The following is a 22500-nucleotide window of genomic DNA, read 5'->3' on the forward strand; positions in this document are numbered from 1 at the left end:
TATATATATGTATATATATATGTTCACACTCCTGGTATATTCCAGCTCTGAGAGCACAGTGATGAGCATTGTTGAGCGCAATTCTCTGATGACCACACCTAGATTTCCATTATGTTAAAGTGCACAGAGACAAAGACTGCTGAACGCACATGTGACACGTGCTGCATGAGTAAATTATAGCACCTGGTACTTAAAACACAACAGAGACAGAGAATATAGCCTAAATAAAGGGGCTCACCAATTTCCAGCTTTCTCCATAGCTATGATTCACTGCTGCCATCTAGTGGTTATATATTGATGGTGAACTATTGGTATGTTCAAAGCTGGTAGCGTTTTGCTGTTTATGTGATCGTGTTTCTACAGGTCAGGACGTTAAACTGGTTTTGGATGATGGATCAGGATGTTGATCATTGCCATTTTTCATTACAAACATCCTCAATACAATGTGTTGTGAATCCAAAAGTGTCTCGTTGAATAGAAAAGCAGGAGTACTCTTAGGCCACTGTTTCAGGGTGAGAATAGTACTTTGATTTATGTTGTAAATGTTCCTCAGCCTTATTTTGGCTTTAACCTGTGTTATGATCAGACAAAGAAAATTTATTTGCATACATACAGATTCTAGACATTTAGCTGACACATTCGGAGCAACCTGAATGCTGCACATTTCCATTTGAAGACCCCATTATACTATTGCCTCAGCATACAACACATCAGACACACACTGTGTGGATCATTTCCAAGATATAATGACCATTTCAGGACATTTCCCCCGCTCTAGCTGCAAAGTAATGCTTCTTGTCTCATTAGAAACCAGACCCACTGCACCTTTGTGATATTTCATCTGATAGCACATTCAGTATTGTGCACTGTTCTCACTGGTGCTTGGCAGCAGAAGCAGTCTTATCTATTGTGAGACTTTTCCCACTAAATCATTGGACTTGCTACAAACTGCGGCTGCCTATTATCGTTACCAGGATCAATAGTGAAACATTTTTACTTCACATCATCTACTCTGGATCTGTCTGAAGGATCAGATTGGCTATTTGTTACAAACCCAGTTGTTATTGTTAATGACTGACACATGTCACATGATCTGCTTACTTGAACACAGCTGTACCATACCCAGTTCTGAGACAGTAATATACTTGAATATGTTCTGCCGTTTTGCTCCTTTTTAGCTCTTACTTTTACTTAATAAACTGCCACAGAGTCTTCAGGTGATACTCAAGAATATTTAAGATGTGTATCTTTACAAGAACAATCGGACCACGGAGTTTCACTGATTAGTGGACATGGCTGTGTAATGTTACACACATTTTTAGATTCAATACCATTTTTTGATGATTTGATGAATAAACCCATGCTCTTAGGCAAAATAAGAAGGATATTCCTATAGAAACAGTGTATAGACTCATATAAAAAGCGCCTCTCTCAATCATTACGTATTACCCAATAGAAGTGGGTGGTGACAGAGACTCTGCCCTAGCCTGTAGTTTCTTATTTTGCTGTTTTCTGGACAATCCTTGACGTTAACATCTATACAAATGTAGCAACCAGGTGACATATGTTTAGCACTTAATCAAGTGGAAGCTAAGAAAATGTGACACAGCGCTGAAAAAACGCAAATGCGATGTGTACAAAACTCGGACCAAAACAAGAGCCTCTGGTCGGCACCCTATAACTGCTGTCAGGGGGCGTGGCCTTCTATTGTCGTTGAGCCGGGGTGGAGGGGCCAACTTTAAATGTCGCCCGACGACTACAAATCATTGTCCCTTTAGGATGTGTTATAATGAAGGAAATGTTGACGGTTTGATGACAGAAGGGAAACAATAAACAAGTAGCATGAGTAAAACTAAATGTGCAAAACTCAAGTACAATGAAACAGAAGTTGTTAAGGTACTTGATCTCTAAATGCTTTGCAGTAAATGCTCTGATTGCATCTGTAGTTAGAGACGGGACAGACGTTCCTCATTGAAGTCATTTTGTTCATGACTTACTAACCACAATTTGTATTTATTTGAAGGTATGTAATGTCACATGTACAGTAATATAATGCTGTGGTCAATGACACAGTCAAGTATCAAACAGTCAAAATACTTAAACACACTCTTAAAAGACATTATATTGTAGTTTGAATATTGTACCCACATGTATACATATCATCTTAACATAAGCTTGCATTTAACCCTAAGCATACTTTAACATATATTCCTGGTGTTTTTTTCTGTCTCGCCAAATGTGTATTTCGTCTGTCTTGCTTTGTTTAGTATGCCCTTAAAACTACAATACTTTGTTTTTATATTGGAGGATGAACACAGTCTATGAAAAATGTGCTGCTCTTCAGTGTTGTTGATGTGTTCCGTTCACAAGGTGGCTAGTTCACAATGCGTGCGTGACCCCTTGTGGTGATGTTTGCAAATTGCAAGTAGCTGCTACATTTAACATAATGGTGCTGCTGTGAGGAGACATGTCAGAATAGTAGGGTGAAACATAGACTCTGACGTAGCAGATGAACAACTAAAAGCTATTTAGTGCGGGACGCTTTGAGAATAACTAAATCCTAGTTTATTTTGAAGCTGCTATCCTGTTTTTCTACAACAGGCCGTGGCCTTTCGTCATCACGTCAACTCAGAACAGTGGAGCTTTTTAGAAAAGCAAAGGACCTGCATCATTTTATTCCATTCGGCAGACAGGCAGCAGTTAAATGAGACAAATTGCCCTTTGCTTAGCCCTCTGTGCTTGCCTGAAGCTGGTGCATGTTTAATTCCTAACTTACCACAGAGACACAGACTGTGGTCAGATCCTCTCTGAATAGTAATGACCTGATATGCTCAACAATGAGGCATGGCACTTGCGGGACTTTATGCATGTGCACGACTGTGCATGCTAAGTGTTTTCTGCACACGTACGTCGTTTGTGTTTGGTGGAAAAGCACATGCACACATTCTGTACACACGATGGCGCATATGATGTTGGATTTATGTTATTGTAATGAAATGATACAACGGGGGCAGCTATACGCTGTTCTCCAGATGTCAAACTCTCTCTTTTTCTTTCGTCTTTCCATCCACTCAAACCCACGAGCACTCACATGCGCGCTTGCTTTGTTTTCAGTAATAGAGTTCAGAGTTGGATGATTGCGTTTATCAGTTTTGGGGTGCTGCTCCCTGTCCTAAGTCAGTTTTGATCTGTTACTCAGTCTTTGACTCCTCTGCAATGGTTGTGTGCGTAGATAGCGGACCTGAGTAAAGCTCAGAATCAGACTCGGATAGACACAGCCTATCCAGAAAAAGAGGCTTTTAGTATTGGGGATGATTTCAGTTTTTTTTTTGGGGGGGGGGGGGGGTTGTTGCCAAACAGATGTCAACATTTCGGCTATTGGGTTTGACTGATTCCTTCTTACAGAGTCTCTTACAGCATCTTTCCCTCAGACATTTACTGACATGAAAATGCAGGTGTGTGTCTTAGCAATCACAATAGTTTATATTCGTCTCACACTTACTGAGGAAATAAATAATCGTGAGCACACTGTAAACAAGTATTCCTTTTTGGGTAGACTGAAGAAAAGAACACAGCGTACCTTTCATTTCCTGTATCTCGCTGCCAAGAACGTGCAATCATCTGTAAAAACAGCACACCAACACGGACAAAACATTGAGAATATAGATTGCCTGCTATGTGGACTGTTTTCCATCTTTATTAGGACAGACATCCTGAGGACTCTGTATGTTTTTGAAGGAAGATTGTGGCTCATATGCCTCTAAAATGAAAATGGCAAGGATGTTGAGCGCATTGCCTCAGCTGCTCCTGAGCTTATACCGTCAGTGACAGAGAAGGTTAGACAAGATTTTTGAATGCAGGGCACAAATGCGGGACAGAAAGGGCAGCTTATGAATAAGACAAGAAAGAGGGTATGACCTTGTCTGTACTTTTTTTTTCTTTTTTTCACCGACACTCAGGATTAGTTTAGATTAAGTCAACATTGGACTCTGAGGTACAAGATCTATTAAGAGAGAAAGTGGAGGTCAGCGTCAGTTCAAATTCACTCTATTCGAATGTCCCCTCCCCTCAGAAATAGTGGACTTTACAGTAATATCAACAATTAGTTCACTATAGAAATGTTACTGGCTTCAAGGGATGAATATGTGATTTTAGGTTTTTCCTAAAAATCACATATCCACTGTATATTCGCCAGGCACCACCCTGGACTGATTCAGTTGTTCCAATATCAGTTGGCAGTGAGAGAGTCGTGTGAAAGGTTTTGTTATCGCGGTCACAGCGGCATGGTTTGGTAAAGGCGACACAGAATTTGAGGATGGCCACCTTTAAATTCGCTATGCAGGAAAAGCCCTGTCATGTTGCAATGAAAGTCTTTATTTGGGGATCTGAGCTCAGTGGGAGGACAGATGGAGTCAGGGCCCTACGGGTGTGTCGGCACACAGGCACAGATTTGTAGGTCACAGCACACATACACAGTGTAGCAATTCTATTGGATTGACAGAACAGAAAAAATATGCTAGAGCAGTGGAGTTGTGAATTAATTTCAGCAAATATTGAATTAACTTTTTTTTTTTTAGGATGCAGGTTATGTACCAGTTGTTTTTACCGCGTGTAAGATCTGTTTCTGAGGACTTACATCCAGGAAGGAAACAGACAGACTGTAGCTCTTTCCCTCGCACTTTGTAACTGCTGAGCACATTTTAATATGCAAAAGATCTCTCTTTGTCTCCCTGTCATTTTCCCTCTTTGAGGCTCCTTATCTTTATACAGTCAAATGAAGCAGCCTTTTAAAAAATTGTGACTCTGTTGGTCTCTCCCACTCTCGCACTCTTATTTGAAGTGTCACACATTAAGGTATCGGCTTGTGAGCAGCAGCAAAGTAAGTACTTCTTGTAAACCCTTTTCATCAAGGAATACAAGATACACTATGAGTCGGGTGACGTAACTGAGCAAGGAAAACCCTGCCAGTTCAGGTATAAGTCAAGAAGGTTTTTCCTTTTATTCTTCTGCTGCTGCTGCTGTCTGCTGCCTTCGATTAGATGAGCAGGAAGAGTGGGAAGAAGATGGGGATGTTGTAAAGGAGGTGTATTTAACATTCAGGTCATTAAGATAGCAGCAAACAACCATGCTGTATGTAAAGATGTAGCGGAGGAATGTCTACCTGAGCAGAGAAATAAGTCGCTCTCCCTCTGTGTGTGTTGTTATCCGGGCTTCTCTGTGCTTTGCTGACATAGCCGGGCCATTCACGCATGTTTTTAGGTCATGTGTTTGTGTAAGCGGGCCTCGCTGGTTAGCTCATGGCCACTGCTCTGCACTGCCCTCATACGGCTGTTACAACAGCATTGTGTGCAGAAGCATAGCACCGACCCTCCAGTCCCCCCCCCCCAAGTTAGGGCTGTTGAGTGCCAGTGAAAGGCCATTGAAATGCTCCAAACCTTGGATCTTGCAATTTTAACATAATTGTCATTTAATCAAATGGAATTACCCCGTCCTCCGAGCTCTTTTCTTCTCTCTCAACCAGCAAATTAAATGTGCATCTTCCTGAACAGGGCTGTACAATTGCATTGTATGCATTTGGTGTATTTTTCTGTATTATTATGTCAAATTTGTCCCAGCACTTTGTCCTTTGTGCGTCACATATGCTCGAGTTGGATCATTGCAAACAGGTGGTACAAAGGTGCAGCTGTTCCACTGCCTAAGCTTCAGACTCAAAGTACACAGTATGTTCATACCAGGACCAGCAGATGGCAGTGTTTGATTACTTTCAACACTCGTCCATCCTCTCCCGCTCTCTATTCCCCACCCTCTCTCTAGTTTTTCCATTTTTATCCTTTTTTTCCTGCAAGTCCTTCGATACAGAGATTTTCACTCTGGCTCATCCATAATGAGACGGAAGCTATCTTCTGATGCTTTTCGATGGTCTGATGAATGAATATCCTTGAATTGAGCTTCGTCAAAGAAGAGTCAGTATTTGAGTTCACCAGATACAGCCTTACCAATTTGACCCATCAGCCCAAATCCGTTGCAAAGTAACGCTTCTCCTCTCTCCTCCACATGCCTGCAAAGAAAGGCTGACACAGTTAGTGGACCTATGTGTCATCACATCACTCGCACACCTCCAGCTATCTGACATCAAAACACAGTGTATGGTTCTCAGTTGATTTGTAAGTACTGTATTCTCACACACACACACACACACACACACACACAAAAACACATTTCATTCACACACAGTGCAGACGAGCATACACGAGCAGAGCATAGCATAGCTTTGAGCCTGCGGCAGAGAGCCAAGTCGCACTAGATCATTTTAACCACGGTTTTTGTTTCCATCTGCTTGTCCTCTAACTCTTTCTTCTTTTTTTCAGGGGGTTATTTACACAGCACTTTTTCCACTCCCCCTCACGTCCCTGTCTTACTCTACCTCCTTTGCTCCCTTTCTCTCTTTGTTCTCATCATCTGGTGTGTCTTGAACCAACAGAGGCGTTTGAAATGCTTACACGCATACTCCGAGCCCATTTGGTACAGCAGCATTGTATTTTCATGCAAAACTCTCTTCTATATAATGCAGGGCCTGTAGTCATACTGCACAAGCATATGCCGGTCCTCTCTCTGCATACATTATAGGCCAACTATAACCGGATTTACTTGCTAGCTCAGGGAAAGTGTGCATGACAGCCAGTCCTTTTGAATCTCACTGTGGCAAGCATAGCTTCCAAGTGTAAGTCGCTTTCCAAAATGCCGCATGCGTCCATCTGTGCAGTGAAAGGTAATTGACCACGTTTATGTTTATGGAATGACGCTCTGAGACACCCCTTAAAATACAGCTGAGATGGGCATTCCAATAAACATCGCAGACATCAGACCAGTGAGGAGAAACATGGTCTGTGTGCAATATGCCTGTTTATAAAGATAGCCTTCTGCTGTTCTTTTTGAGAGTTTTGCCTTCCCTTGCCAACAAGATGGATTTCTTTCTCTGGTGGTATGAACAACATGCACGATAGATGGGCTCTTCATCGTTAGTGTGTGCACAGTGATGACCTTTTTGCGTGCCCCTTTTGTGTATGAGACGCTGCCGAGCCAACCTCAGAGAAACAGTGGCTGGAGAGCAGCCCTGCTCTAATGTATGGAGATGTATTCCTAACTGAGGGATAGCTTTCTTGGTAATTGCTATATCAATCTGTGCACTCCTATCCTTGCTGTCTCACTTCAGACTCTCTCTTCTTTCTCTCCCGCTTTCCTCTTCCTCTCTTGCATACATTCGCATGCTCACACACACACACACACACACACACACACACACACACACACACACACAAGGTCTGCTGTTTTCTCCCTCCGCATTGTCTCTCCTGCCCCGATTTCTCTCTCTCCTTGACTCACATTGATTTGGTTCTTGAACACGTGGGTGTTCAACACATTCCACAGTTGCCGGTGAGAAACTGGGAGAGAGGAAAGAGTACATCCTGATCATCGTTCCCGCTGTTTCTTTCCGGGGAAGGTCGAACACAAACAGATGCACAGTCATTTACATATGCGCACGGACCCCAAGCATTAATAACAGCATCGGAGGCGATGCCAAGTGGCAGTGTTATTGACAAGAACCCCGTTGAGTTCAATAAAACTCCCCTCCCTCTGTCATTTTCACCTTGGCTGAGCCATGTGTTAGCCCAGAGGTACACCCCTAAATTACAACATCCTCTGCCTGCCAATTGAAACACTGCCTCATTCTCCATGGACAGATGCACTTGTCAAGAGAAATATGAAGAGGGGAATCGAGCTGAAGTAATGGGACATGACCAGGGAGATAGAGAACTATTGGTTTGTTTGCTGCTGCACAGTAATTAGCCAGTGTGTACCTTATCCTGATGGCAATAAGGCATGTGGGAGACGCAGGAGAGTGGGATGGGTCGTTGGTCAAGAGGTTTTTAGAAATCCATACTAGTTACAGTTGGTGCTTATAGCCTTGGGCTCGCTGTGATAAGCTTCTCCACTTCCTTTTTCCATAAAGCTCGGTTTGCAGCTTCCTGGAATTACTCAGCTCTTCTTGTTTATCTCCAGTTATAGATTCATACTTGTTAGATTAGACTGACTGATGTTTCGCCAAGGCACTTTGGCAGTTCACATTTACATGTCTCGATAATGCTCACAACACAGTGAAAGTACTTCAGGACATTTATCATAATACATCAGAGGGCTTATCATAACAATACATACTCAAGTATCCCCAGACCTTCGAGGTTGGCATTAATTTATCTCCGCTAGTATTGCATGTTATAAGCAAAATTCACAATTTCTTGGCTCGCATTCTCGATTGGAACGAAAGAAATGATTAACGGTGTGTTAGGAGATTATTCTAACCACGCTCTCTATGGGCAGCCACCCTAAATTAAATGGCAACAACAGCCAACATGAATTGCTTCACTGCATCTTCCTTCTCACCTCTCTCAGCATAAAACTCTTGGGAGTTGATTTCTGTGTAGGTGCAGCAAATTACTTTTTTTTTTGTTTCAAGTTATCATGCATTCCAGTCAAGGTCTTCACTGTAAGAGCCTCACCTGCCAGGTTGCCCACTCAGCTCGGTTCAATCTCATCGATGCGGGGGCATGCTGGCTCTTGTTTATACAGTACATGTTCTGTCTGCAAAAACACACACACACACACACACACACACACCAGGCTGTTTGTATTGTAACGGATTTTGCCCATAGGACCAAAGGATAAGGATTAGAATGAATTCTCCTCTGGTCAAATGTGTCTAATATCACACAGGTAAAATGCACAAGCAGAGAAGCAAGGCTAGGTGACAGGATCTCTGCTTAAGGTCAATCTGACCATCCTTGGCAGCCACACAACGCTACAGTACTTTGCAGAAGGTTTTGATGACTTTCTGAAATCACTTTTTCGTCCCACACAGTCTTTCACTATCTCTTAACAATAACATGGGAATGCTCCCGCAAACACACGAGCACGGAGTCCTGTTAAAGGCTAGCTTTTCTGCAAAGAGATATATCCTGCAGGGAACTCCTGGTGGAAAGAAAAAGATTATAAATGAGCTGTTTGTCTGATTTTCAGTCTCCATGTTGCTAAGCTAAGCTCCCTACCTCAAAGTCTGACTGTATAGAAATGCAAAGTAGTTTATTATATTTAGGCAGTATTCTACTGACATTCAGTTGTGTAAACATTTTGGAAACCCCCAAAAACCCTCATTAAACCTGTTTTAAATCCACTACAGACTATAGCTGCCATTTCTTTCTGTGATTTGGCATGTCTATATGTACTTCATTCAGCATTGGACACTGAAACTGTTAAGCATATATGTAGCACCCTTTTTAATTATGCTTCGTGGTATCCTTAGGGGATGGATAAGTCCTCATCCTCCTAGAGATTGTGGAATTGCCATAGGGATTTACCAGACACACATTCAAGACATGTAATCCACAGGACTTTAAGGTGGCAGTAACACCTCAATTCAGTGTTGGCTGACATAAGTTACCTGCTTAAATTCTGTAGAATAGAAGAAGACTGTTCATACTCAGCTAAGAGCTCCAGATTTGGGGTGGCAGATCAGGAGGTTATTAAATTTGTGGTGTATATATGTATGTATATATGTATATGTATGTATATATATATATACACACACACACACACACTGTATATACCTCCCTTACTGGAGCTGAAGTTGAAGTAGCCAAAGGAAGTACTGACTTTGAATTAATAACACACCATCAACTGTGTGCTACTATTCTTCAGCAGGACTTTGTTCCCCTGATGCAATGGGCTTGATTTTACTTTTTTTCTTTTCACCTCAACTTGCAGTCCTAAAAAATGACTTAAGTAGCTTGGCGAGGAAAACCAACCAACAAGTGAAACCAACCAATAGCCAAGACTGCATGTTTGAATAGTGCAGCACTTAGACACTCTCTAATTTCCCCCTGTGGCTTCCAGAACGGAATGCCCCATATCCCTGATCTATGTTTGGAAGAAGCACTAATGCACCAGTGAAGTTGCTTAGATGAGTGTAGCTTTGTTGACAGGCCAATTTAGCTGTCATTTTGAGATAATGTAGGAAGTAAGTACAGCCGCGTAGGACGGAGCTCTCCCAGATCCTACGTGAAGCCAGTTCCTCTCCTCTGGTTCATTTATTTTGATTTCCAACTCGGGGAAAAAATGACAAAGAAATGTTTGACTGAAAGTTGGTCCGAGTTATGTGAATGTGGGAGCCTTTTTTGATACCATGTTTAAAGCAGTCTGCTTCATCAGACAGAAGAACAAGGAGGTGTTCCCAGTACCGAGACATCAAGTTTAAGATAATCTTAAGGTTTAACATATGAGGTATTTTCTTTTTAACTCACAAGTTGAAAAGAAAATACTCCTTGAATGATGACATGACATCATAGTTGTGTTTTGTCTGATTCATTCTCTCCTCTAATCAGCATAACTTTCATTGTCAAGACTTCCTTTCGCAGCAATGGAACTGGCTGCTCTGTTTCATGCTCTTGCTTTGCCAGCATTACGTCTTCATCTTGTTAGTTCCACATCTTTTGCCTCCATCCCTTTTCCGGTCTTTTAAATCTCGTACTGTAATGGTACCTACTAAAGCATCCGCAGTATGTGCATCACCATGGTGTGCAGTTGTTTCCTCACTTTCAGCCTCAGTGGCATCCATTGGCAATTATGTTCTGGCTGGAGGTTGTGAGCTTCTTCTGTTTCTTTCAAAAGCTGCAGCAGTTAAATGAGGAACTTTTGAAAATGATTCTGCCTCCCTTGCCAAGACCACTGGCTGCCTGTTCGCCATCCCCATTCCCTCCCCACACATAGGTAAATACCCAGTTGGATATTCACTAGTGAATGCTCTGCTCATACATCCCTTCTCATTTAGCAAATCGTGTGAAACCCAAACAAACGGTTGAACATCAAACAAATGACTGTAAATCTTGAGTTAAAGACCACAATGCAATTTGCCGGTGTGAAAACTGTGCGCTTTCACTGATATAAAGCGTTTCATGCTTTGCAAATAATAAAGTGAGTGATGTAGAAAATATTATTTCCAAATTCACTTCCAACCTTTGTCTTTTGTCCCGCCTTTGCATCAACCGTTAATTATATTAAATGCAGGTTCAGTGGTGTGTCATAGTCATTCAGTCTGGTAGTACAAATGACATGGCCATGTTTCATGCAGTGCTGCTGCCTCACTGTCTGCCTTTTGAACATTTGTTTTTTGTTGTTTTATCAAAGTTCATTTAATTTGAGAAGGAAGCTGACCGCTTTCCTAAAATTAAGATCTTATAAGCATCCATGAAAACGAACGTGTAAACGTTAGCAAGTTAGAAGGTTGATTTTAATTCTTTGCTTGAGGGCAGATGTTAAATGTACCCTGTAAAACAAGTGCAAGTTATGTCTACCTGGGGTGCATTTGTTTTGCATCAAAACTTTACATACAGGCAGCGATGCGAGTTTGCGACAGTTGCAGCAATTTTTCAATAAAAGGTTTGAATAGATTTGTGCAGGCAGAGGACCAACTACCGATACTATTGACCCAAAGCAACATCTGGCAATCTGTCTGAGGTAAATTATTGAATAACCTCAACTACTGTAAGCAATATAAGTTCCTTCAAGCAAAATGCTCTGGGTGAATTTGAGATCCCTCTGGTAAACAATTACAGTGTACTGTAAATGTCTAGGGCTTTTATTATGAAAGATAAGAAGAAGAGGAGTGGATCTGGCCTGTACTGCCTTTGTCAGAATAATACGGTTTGCCACTTTGGTTTGGACTATGGAGCCTCCCTGTTGTTATTCAATATAGTGAATATATATATGAATATATATATTCATATGGTTAATTCAATATCACAGAATGAAAGTGCAACAAACAGCATGTATTTGACATAACATGAATACCAATAGCAAAGCAGAGATAAAGAGGAACACAAGAGTAACGTTGGATATGCTGTTGGTCAGGTATGGAATAAATTCAGCAAAGGAGAGTAGGAAATATAAAAAACAATAAAGAAAGAGGGGCAGAGGGATCAAACAACCGTGCACTTTTGGTCTGTTCTCCCCAGTCTGATCTGTCACTCACAGCTTCAATTGTATTGTGAAGGAGCAGCAAGTACTGAGTTCTCTGATGTGATTTTTACTTGATTACAGAAGTGAGGAAATGTTGTATAACACATTTTGAAACGGATCACAGGTTGAGAAGTCAAAAATCAAAACCAAATCTCTGACAATATGAGACTTATAGGGAAAACAAAAACCTCCTAATAATGACCTAATATGTCTTCACCTCTAGTTTAACAGTTGGGTCTTCTCGGCATTCATAACATAAACCTGTAACAAATCATTGTTAGATTTAACTAAACTACTTTTTTTCTACTACTCTCATTAACAACAGAAAGGGACACGATATCCACAGCTGAAGTCTAAAAGGGAATACTGTACATCATGTCACATCATGTCTGTACACAACAAGGTCAGACATTCAGGTCAGCCTGCAGGTGTAACCTTGAGAGGCTCTGCAGCTCAAATGGATGACCAGGGTATAGACACAGAATGAGAACCTTTTATCAACATTTTCCTAACGTTACGTTAATGTTGGACTAGTTTACGATCTGCCTGAGAATTGTATGGAATCTTTCCTTTGCTTTTCTTCCACGTATACAGGAAACACACCTTCAGGATTCTTTTTATTTTTCATAGAAGGAATGTTTTTTTGTGAAGTCCCAGAAGCCATTGTATGGAGTGTTGATTTTGAGAGCAGCTGATCTGGGGAAAAAAGGGAACGGGTGAAGGGACTGGGTCATTGGGAGGACCAGAGACCGTCTCCAGCAGAAGGATTGCTATTGAAGGGGCAGCAGTATGTGGGGTTTGGGTTTATCATTATGCTAGACAGAATTTGAAATAGCAGAAAATGAAATGAGAACCGTATTCATATTCAAATTGAGGCAAGTCCACATGTGCCTGCACGGTTTTCAATTATGGGGGATCTGTATATTTATTTCTGCTCCAAGGGAAACTGGACAAGGCCACTCAATGCTTTTCTAAGGCTGAGCATCACAAGTGTCTTGTGTGCTATTCAGCTGCCAATCTGAGGCATGTCTTTGTGTTGTTGGGCCGTCAGATGAAGAATACACATAAAAAAATATATAAGATGCAAACATATCGAGCTCAGGGATGTATCAGCACCATATGGTCTATTGCATACAGTTAATACAACAGATTGTTTATTATTCTATCCAATGACTTTATTTCTTCTCCATCATGAGCAGAAAAGGAGAAACATTTTAACCCATGCATCAGTAGGAGAATGTAATGAAAAGAGATCATGCGACCAAGAGACAAATCTGTCTGATGGAGAAAGATACATAATTAGAAATGATTTCATCTGTTCGCATCTCCGTTCCTTCTGTCACTGCCAGACCACCAGGAAAAGTTTTAGTACTCCAGACTGCCAGTCCGCCCCAGGGCGTGCTAGTAAAAGCTCTGAGCCCTGACTCCTCCAACATGACTGTGTCGAAGCGCTCTCTCACGCTCTCTCTCTCCTAACTTCTGTTCTTTTCTGTATACACAGTTATGCTCACAAATGTTGAACAAACTAACATAGATCATTACTAAAACATAGCATAGCATTTTGTAGTAGCTACAGATATGGGGTTAGTCTCGACTGCAGGTACACATTTTTATAGGGTTTGGGTTTCACCAGCTATTCTTAAATCCATCACTAAGTGTGTGTGTGTTAAGTCCTTCCTAAGGTCTTAGTAACTACCAGCGACTTTCAAACTAATAACTCACTAGAGCAGGAATGTCTCAGTGTAAGTAACGTTAAACGGGTTGCTAGAAAACATCTGTAGCACAGACAAATCGAATCAAAAGAAAATGAATTCAAATGTTGCGTCCGAAATGGCGTACGATGCACTACACACTCAACATGTGTACTATCTTTCAGCATACTTTTGCGTGAATAAACAGCAGTATGTAGGAAAAGACCCACACTGAACTGTAATTACCGCGTCAGTTCCTGAGAAGTTACTTGTCTGTTGGGGACACGTAACCATAGTAGCACGTGCCAACCTCATATAACCAAACGACGACTTGTCAGCTGAACTAATTTTAAAATATGTATTACGCCTTACAAAGTGGAATCGTATACTTACACTTACATTGAAGCGTTACTGGCGTTATATTTGTCCACCATTGTACGTTATAAACGTTGTCCATGCCGCATTTAATTATGCGCTATTAAAGCTTACGTATTGTCCCGTGTTTGCATACTGTAATATTTCAACAGAAATAATATGCAGTTTGTGTACTTTTGGTTACATACTAAGATTTGTTGGTACGTCCTCAACCTAACATACTGTTTTAGCGTACTAGTGCATTGATGTACAGGTGCAATAGAGTAGATTTGTGACAACACCGACACTACACCCAACACCGACACTACACCCAGCAGTGACGCTACACCCAACACCGACACTACACCCAGCAGTGACGCTACACCCAGCAGTGACGCTACACCCAGCAGTGACGCTACACCCAACACCGACACTACACCCAGCAGTGACGCTACACCCAACACTGACGCTACACCCAACACTGACGCTACACCCAGCAGTGACGCTACACCCAGCAGTGACGCTACACCCAGCACTGACGCTACACCCAGCAGTGACGCTACACCCAGCAGTGACGGCGGTGGAACCGGCTTAAAACTGTAAACCAACAAGAGGGCAGTAAATCAAACTTCAAACGGCAACAGAACGTGTATCAGATCAGATATTAATAAAGTATTACCTCTTTTTCTCCTCACTCTAAATGGGTTGCTTAAGTGGCTGTTCTGTCAGTTAGTTCAGTTACCCGGGGGTTGTTTGGTGTTAATATTTTGTAACAAATACATTTTACATAAGAACTAGTATGTCTGGTGCACTTTTCATTACGTGTTAATCTCCACTTAGTGAACACTTCCATTCACAGCTGATGCAACCAGTTCCTGACATCTAGAGACCTCTGTTGCTAGTAATCTGACAAGCATTTCACCCACAGGCCCTGTAAGACAAACACAGAAGTATATCAATGTTTGATGCCTTTCTGTCCCCCAGTACCACACACAGTTGTGCTGCGGCAGCTACACTGAATGTGAAAGCCCTCGTTACTGCGTGCCTGCATGTCTGATAGCACAATAGGAGATGTACAGTGTCATGGCAACACCTCTGGCTATGTGTGCCTGCTGTGTGTAACATCATTTCCCCTGGTCACTGTGGATATTCAGACACATTGCAGTATTGTGAGTGGTCTTAATCTTCATTAAGACACGGGCATCAGTCTGTGTAACCGCTAGAGAGCGATTGAGAGGGTCTACTCCAGCTTCTGCTGGGTAATTAGTAAAGTTCTTTTCTCTCCAACCCTTTTCTCCTCAGCTACCCCCATAGAGCAAAGGAAAGGACAAAGAAGCCATCATTTAAATGTTAATTGCATCGTTACATCCCTGTGATTTCTAATTACCTTTACTTTTCCAAACCTGCAGTAAACAGTGGTTAATGAATGGGGATTATCAAGTGATCCATGATAGCAATAACTATCCTCCCAAACCTCTGGTAGTATACATTTTCACTTACGTCTCTCTTTTTTATTTGAATTTTTTTTATCTTGGAGATGATGTGGCATGTTGCCATTATTGCCAATATTCCTTTGTATTGATATTGTTATCATATTTAATATCTTGTAAAAAAACTGCTTGTCAACAATATTTTACGTCGTATCTTTTGCACATTCATTATACGTATGTTCTCTGTAATATTGTGACATTTTAATATTAAATAGTTGGAGGCTTCAAATAAGCCCAGTTGGCTTTTTGCCTCTTCCTGCAATGTGATATTCTTTATCTATGTTGTTTGTTTATTTTAATTTTATTTTTTTAAATTGTGCAAAATAAATATTAAAACTCTAAACCAAACTGTGGAAGTGGGGAAGTAGCCAGTTTGTAGTCCTTAAAATAAATGGGATCTTTCCTTTACGTTCCTTTTACCTTTGCTATTACTTTTCGCAGTCGCTACAGCTCCACTGGGTCTTATGGCCACAGCCAAGAATAAACTGTCATCCACTATTTCTGCATTCCTTTTCTGTGGCGCCTACAGTATATGGGCATCACCAGAATGCAAGAACTCAACATCAACATCTGCATGTATTGTGAGCTGTGCAGCTAGAGCCAGGGGACATAAACTCTACATCCCCCTCCACTCCAAGATCATGCAATCCCCTCAAATGCTACTCTCATTATGGTGTAGACAGTCACAGCCGGGAGTTAATACCAGCACAGAGAAAGCTCCTTGGCTTATGGGGTGATGTCACGCAACTGTATAATATAAAGATCCTAGTGTATGAAAGAATAGCAACTTTATATATGTTCCTAGTAGCTAATGTGTGAAGGGCACTCAGGTGTTTTTTGCAGGGGGGTTTGAGCTAGTGGAGAAAGAGATCTGTCACACCTGATGATGAGTTCTACAGAAAATGAAAAATATTGCATTATTTTTTTTTTTTCCTTTTCTGCTCTTGCTGCGATGGTAGAAGGCAGCTGGCAGCTATGGCACTATCAGTACTTTCACTTGCTGACATGTTGGCCCCTGCTAAACTGTGAAGGCCTCTGTCACAGGTATTTAGAGATTGGTTCTGAGAGCGAGTGTGGATTTTCTGTAACAAAATCGTATGGATAACACAGACTCACTAAACCTGGGCTAGAGGTCAGTTATTCGCCTCCTCTCCTCGAGCTCTGTTGCAGAATTTCAGAAGACTGATTGATGTGCAGTTGTTGTCCTTGTGCTTCGTTGCCTTTTGTCTTGTTTGCTTTCGTTAGAAGGAAAACATAATCACTTCAACCCATTTGCAACAATGGCTTTTTCTTCGGGACATACAACTTGGAGATTGGTACCAGTGACTCAGTGAATAGCTGTTATACCTTTTATCTTCTGTGAGGCGCTTATTAATTACCGGGTAAAAGGTTATTTTTACCATAAGAACTTTTATAAAGTAGAAACAAAACAGCACTGGCTGCATAGAGTAAACAAAAACACAAAGGTATATAAATAATGATGTCCTTTGAAAAATCTGAGGTACTTAATAGTAGTACTAGTTGTATTCTCAGAGAGATTCAAGTACATTTCTGTGAGGCTCTTCTTGCTAGAATAAAGTATGATTCAAATGATACACAGTGTCTGAATGTAGTAAGAAATCTGATTTCATTGCAATTGTTTCATGCTATAAGAGTACACTTTAAACCAAGTCAATTCATCAATAATCATTTAAATGTGTTCCACACATTGACAGACATCAGTTTGGCTAGTTTTTATTTTTGTGATTTTTATTTTTATTTTTGTGAAATGTGCTGTTGTTTTCTGTAACTTCCTAATGCGTCATAATCTCGTTATTAACTGGACTTCCTGTTGTGGTGGAACACACAGACTTCCAGCAACATTGATTCCACCTATCTTCTGAACACATCAAACAAGGGTGTGTGTGTGTGTGTGTGTGTGGGGGGGGGGGGGGGGGGGGGGGGGGGGTGCGCTTTGCTGACAACTCACAGTATTTGTCCTCTTTTGAACAACTGGACACATGCTGTCAAATGACCCCCTGTAGGACTTGTGACTTGCTCCTGCTTGTCTAGCATACCACGTTTTATTGGCATTGACCTGTTGATTACCTCAGTGTGTATGGGGGTAATTAATGAATCTCAGCCATTTCAGAGGATGGCCATAGATGGCTCTTTGTCACTGGTGGTGCAGTAGTGCAGGGGTAAAGTGACAGACATTTAAATGACAGCACAGAGATGCAACAGGTTAGTATGTCATGGTATGATCACTGGTTGAAAGACAGCCTCATGAAGTGAGTTCACTGGATAATTACTGAGAGGCTCAGACCCAGTGTGATTAGGAAATTTGAATTATAATTGTCTGGCTACTTGAACTTGCACTAAAAGCTTCATTCGACATGCAGTTTGCTCACTGGCCTTAATGGCTTTAACTCCAGAATAACTCTGGGGGGGGCTAAGAGCAGATCGTCATTGAAAAGACACAAAAAGAAAACAGGGACGAAAATGTAATGCTTCATTTAATAAAACAAAAATGTCTCTCTGAGTAGATATGTATGGCAGAAAACCTGAGATAAATATTCAATACATCACAACCGACATTTTAAACACAATGATTATTTGTTTGTCTAGTGTTATTGAGATGAAAATCTCAAAACAAAAATCATATTATTCCCATGCCATCACCCAATACACTGAATATTGGAGGCTGTCAAGTATTTCGTGCCAAACACTGTTTTCGACCCAACCCCCCCCCCCCCAACCCAAAGCTTCTGTGCATCCACACTTAACGTCCAAAGCCAGAGAGACTGGGCACTGCTCCAGCTACCATTACCTGGGCAGGCGGGGAGCCTTGTTGGCCTTATTATGCTACTGTACTGTTTGATTTATGACTCTGTCTATGCGCATCTGCTACATTAATAAACATTCGGGCACACACTCATAATTTAACCTACACAGTTTTGAATACTAGCTGTATTACAACTTCAGCATCATAAGAAGCACTGCTGAGGATCACGCAGTTTTACTGATCACCTCTTCATGCTCTGCTCATCATGTGGCACAGAGATTCATCTGTTCAGACGGGTAACCTTCAGTTGGTACTTTAGTCTGCCTGACAAATAGATCAGAAAGCAACTTTTGTCTTGCTGTTTTTATGATAGAGCCTTGATAACGAATCCTAGATGCAGACAATGGATGGATTCACTTTCTTGATTTTGTTTCCAGACATGCCAGGGCAGATATAGAGTATGTCTGAGCCAGGCAAGAGGAAAGAAAAAAAAAAGATATTGCTCTTCCATTGAAACTGCTGTGAATTGCATCATCATTTTGTCTGTGATCACTGTTTCACTTTTTGAGCAAATGTATCGAGGCAAATGACATACAGGGGGAAAACAATGAGATGTCAAGTAGTGCAAACCCAGGGGGACGATGGGCATGAGACAGGAATAGTGTTGGCGAAGAGGGAATGTTTACGCCTGGAATGATACAAACATTCAAACAATGTGCATTTGAATTTGAGCTTCAGCCATATTTTAAGGAAGCAATGCCCACAGAGAACAAAATGTGTTGATGTTATGTTGATTGTACTAAAAGTTATTTATTTATTTTTCCTCATCAAGTTGATTATATGCAGAACCATGGTATCGCCCCTTAGGTATAGCCTACATGAGGCAGGTCACAGCCCAAATTGACATAATTAAACCAGCAGGATTCAAGTTCAATCATTAATCAAGAAGTCCTGACCACTGCGATTTGTCTCACTTCTAAATCTGTGTGTGTGTCTGTGTGTGTGTGTGTGTGAAGGCAAATCATTTACTATGGAAATATATTCCGTGTGTTGCGCGGCTGCTTTTGGATCTGTCGCGCTTTCTCTGTTTTTCCCCTCTCTTTCACCTCATTCCCAAATAAACAACACCGCTCAAAATATTCATATACTGTAATTTCTCAAACACGCCGGAGACATCTGGAGAATAGAGTTGGATTGTTGACTGAATATGTCCCTGTTTGCAGTTGGGATGGCTTTGGTCTTTGTTCAAAGAGCAGTTCTAATTAACACGTGTACAGTGATTCCAGTCTTGTTTATGCTTCAACTTAGCTTCAGCAAGCATGTGGCTGTGCCCATGTTTTAGGGGTGAGAAGTTTAGGCTTTATTGTAGAAATGTAAATGAAATTGGGCCGTGCGCTCACTATTCTAGGAATTGTGCACTTTTAGTTTGATTTCCTGCTTGTTACACTGTTTGACCAATTCATTCATCTTTTCCTTTCTCTGCTGTTTGCTTTATTAATTATTTGAGAATGCTTAAATGTGATATTTGTGTGGTGTTTTTACCATCCAAAGGGCATGCTACTATTCATTCCATTGCAATGTTTGTTTACTACGCAACATGTAGCTGCAACAAAAAGGACAATACCACTCAACTTCAATTCTTATATAGTCCTCCCATGGCCCAGGGAAGACAATTACAGACCAAGACATTTCCTTTGAGCTGCTGTACAGTATACTAATAAACATCTTGGAAGTTACTACATTCGTATTATCTGGGCTGTGTTACTGATATTAGTGTTCTTCATTTGTATTGTATGGTTAAATGAACTATACCTATACACTGTATGCTAGTGTACATATGTGTCTTCATTTCCAAAGCTGTGATTTGAGCTTATTTCAACAATACAATGTAATTTGGTTATCCCTACTAGTTGATATTACCGATCAGCATTGGACTAATGCTGTTATCAAACAATTACCATATCAGATGGTATGTGTGGCTGTAGTTTTCTAATTAGCTGCAGTATTGACTAGTGTTGACTTGGAGATTCATGCTCAGCATTGGTCTAGTTTCTAATCATATTACATGTTAACATGTATTTATACACTACAATCACTAATGCTGTTGCTCTTTTCCTTTGCATGTGATGACAATAAGTGTCCTCCAGGCAATTGGCATGGTTAGAGCAGTAGTTTTAAGGTGTAAATGGTGCATGGTGTGTTTTTTAGCACTCAAGTATAAGACACTGATTGTAGCCAATTCAGGGTTCAGTTGGCTCCAATTTTTGCACAATAATGTTTGACTGGATATAATTAAGATTGCGTGGTCCAAATCACTCTGAAGCTGTTTTTGGTCTGATTACCTTTTCAGTAACTAAAACCAAACATTTATTGTTGCCCATTTTGAGTTTAAAAAGCAATTTGAGAATGACCATGTTTTCTCCAGGAAATATCAGTTTTGTGTGTGTCTCCTTTCTGTCCCTCTACCTATTGTTGTGTTAAAGGGATTAAACATGGATTTATGTTTTTGTCTTTTCTCACATTGTGTGTGTTGACCCATGAAGCTTACTGAAAGTACTTTTCACCCTTCAGGTGCTATGCATCTTCTCAAAAGAATGTCCTTTACTTATTCAGCACAGTTTAGTAGAAGTTGTCCTGTACGGACCACATGTATTGAGGTCTATTTTCTCAGATGTCCTACTGTTCTTATGTATAAAAGATTCAGCGCTACCCAGTTTAGCTTACTGTAAAATCTAAACCCATGGTAAAAGCTCACCCTTGAAATATTTAGTGTGCTTCAGGAGGTCTACAAGGTAAATAAATGGCTAGATGTAGGAAAAAATAAATTTGTCGGAATAAATTACTTTTTTATCTTAAGAGGTAATGGTACAAACCATTTTATTTGTATTATTGCATGGTAGCATATCCTTAGCAAGTAGTACACTACTGCATTGGGTATGTCCTTGTACCGTTTGGATGTTTAGTGATATAGTATTGTTGCTGAGTACCTCTCCATCATGGACTGCCTGTGTGATGTTTCTTGAGATGTAGTAGATTGAGTAGAGTGTACTTGGAAGAGTGGAAGAGGAAAAGGTGATGAAATAAGTATATTGTACTACCGCTCTTAGTCTGGACTATTTTCCTGCACAATTTACACACAACGGTTTTCTGATATCAGCAAAACTTTAAAAACTAAAACACAAAAAAAACCTACTGGTGAGAAGACATGTTTGTTTTTTTAGCAACAATTTCTTCCATGTGTTGATGGTGTAACCGAACAAGTGATCGGCTGTTTGCATGTCACTTGTAGCCTGTTGCATTGTCAAGGTATATGATGGGATGTAAAGAAGCACACGGTGAAGCAACAGTGTTTCTCCATGCTTTGCCACTATTGTAGCTAGCCAGAGCCTTGAGTCACAGTATGTCATCTTAAAAGGCCTAAAAAGCCCACATGTTTGCATAGAAAACGATCGTGATGATGTATCAAATAAATAACTAGTACAAGTACATGTTACTGGATGACGTGCATGCATATGCCCATGCTCGTATTGGTAAGAAGGGCTTATAGGACAGAGAAGGGAGAACTGCAGTATTGGGGCTGTATTTTCAAATTCTGCAGTTAATTATTTATTTTTTCCATAAGATTGCCTACCCAGGGGTACCACTTGAATTACAATATGCTCCAATTGTATTATATCCCAAGCGAGGACGGAGGGAGCTGTATGCTGTACAGACTGCACAGCCCCTTAAGGCAAATACGGAATTTGTGGTGTTGGGCTTGATGAACAAAATTGATTTGCCTGAAAGGCTCTATCCAGCACAAACCTAGAATGACTCACACTGATGGGATGGCATGAGGATATTACTGTGTATGCCAATATTAAATGTTGTTAGTCACACCATCACAGTTGTAAATAAACTCACATGCACCCACTCATTTGTAGATTTATTTTTCTCTATTTATAATTGATTGATTTAAGGTGATTGAACTAATCAACTGTTATTTAACACACCCACACAATCAGCCTTTTCTGCTGTTTCAGATCCCTTCTATTGTGCGACAGTGGAAGGCCAAACCCTAAACCCTGAGTCAGGCACTCGTCATTAAGGTCAATCAATCAGACACTAATGCCCCTCCCGGGCCAGTGTGGGC

The 22500-nt window shown here is 40.8% G+C and overlaps 1 protein-coding gene across 3 annotated transcripts in view; it reads left to right on the top strand.

Annotated features, from left to right (window-relative positions):
• Positions 1–22500, top strand: part of LOC116396721 (catenin alpha-2-like) — a 186766-nt gene that overhangs the window by 49250 nt on the left and 115016 nt on the right. The gene's annotated exons all lie outside the window — the stretch shown is intronic.

This window comes from Anarrhichthys ocellatus, unplaced genomic scaffold (genome assembly GCF_004355925.1).
Source record: "Anarrhichthys ocellatus isolate YVR2014 unplaced genomic scaffold, GSC_Weel_1.0 scaffold58, whole genome shotgun sequence".
NCBI classification, from domain to species: Eukaryota; Metazoa; Chordata; class Actinopteri; order Perciformes; family Anarhichadidae; genus Anarrhichthys; species Anarrhichthys ocellatus.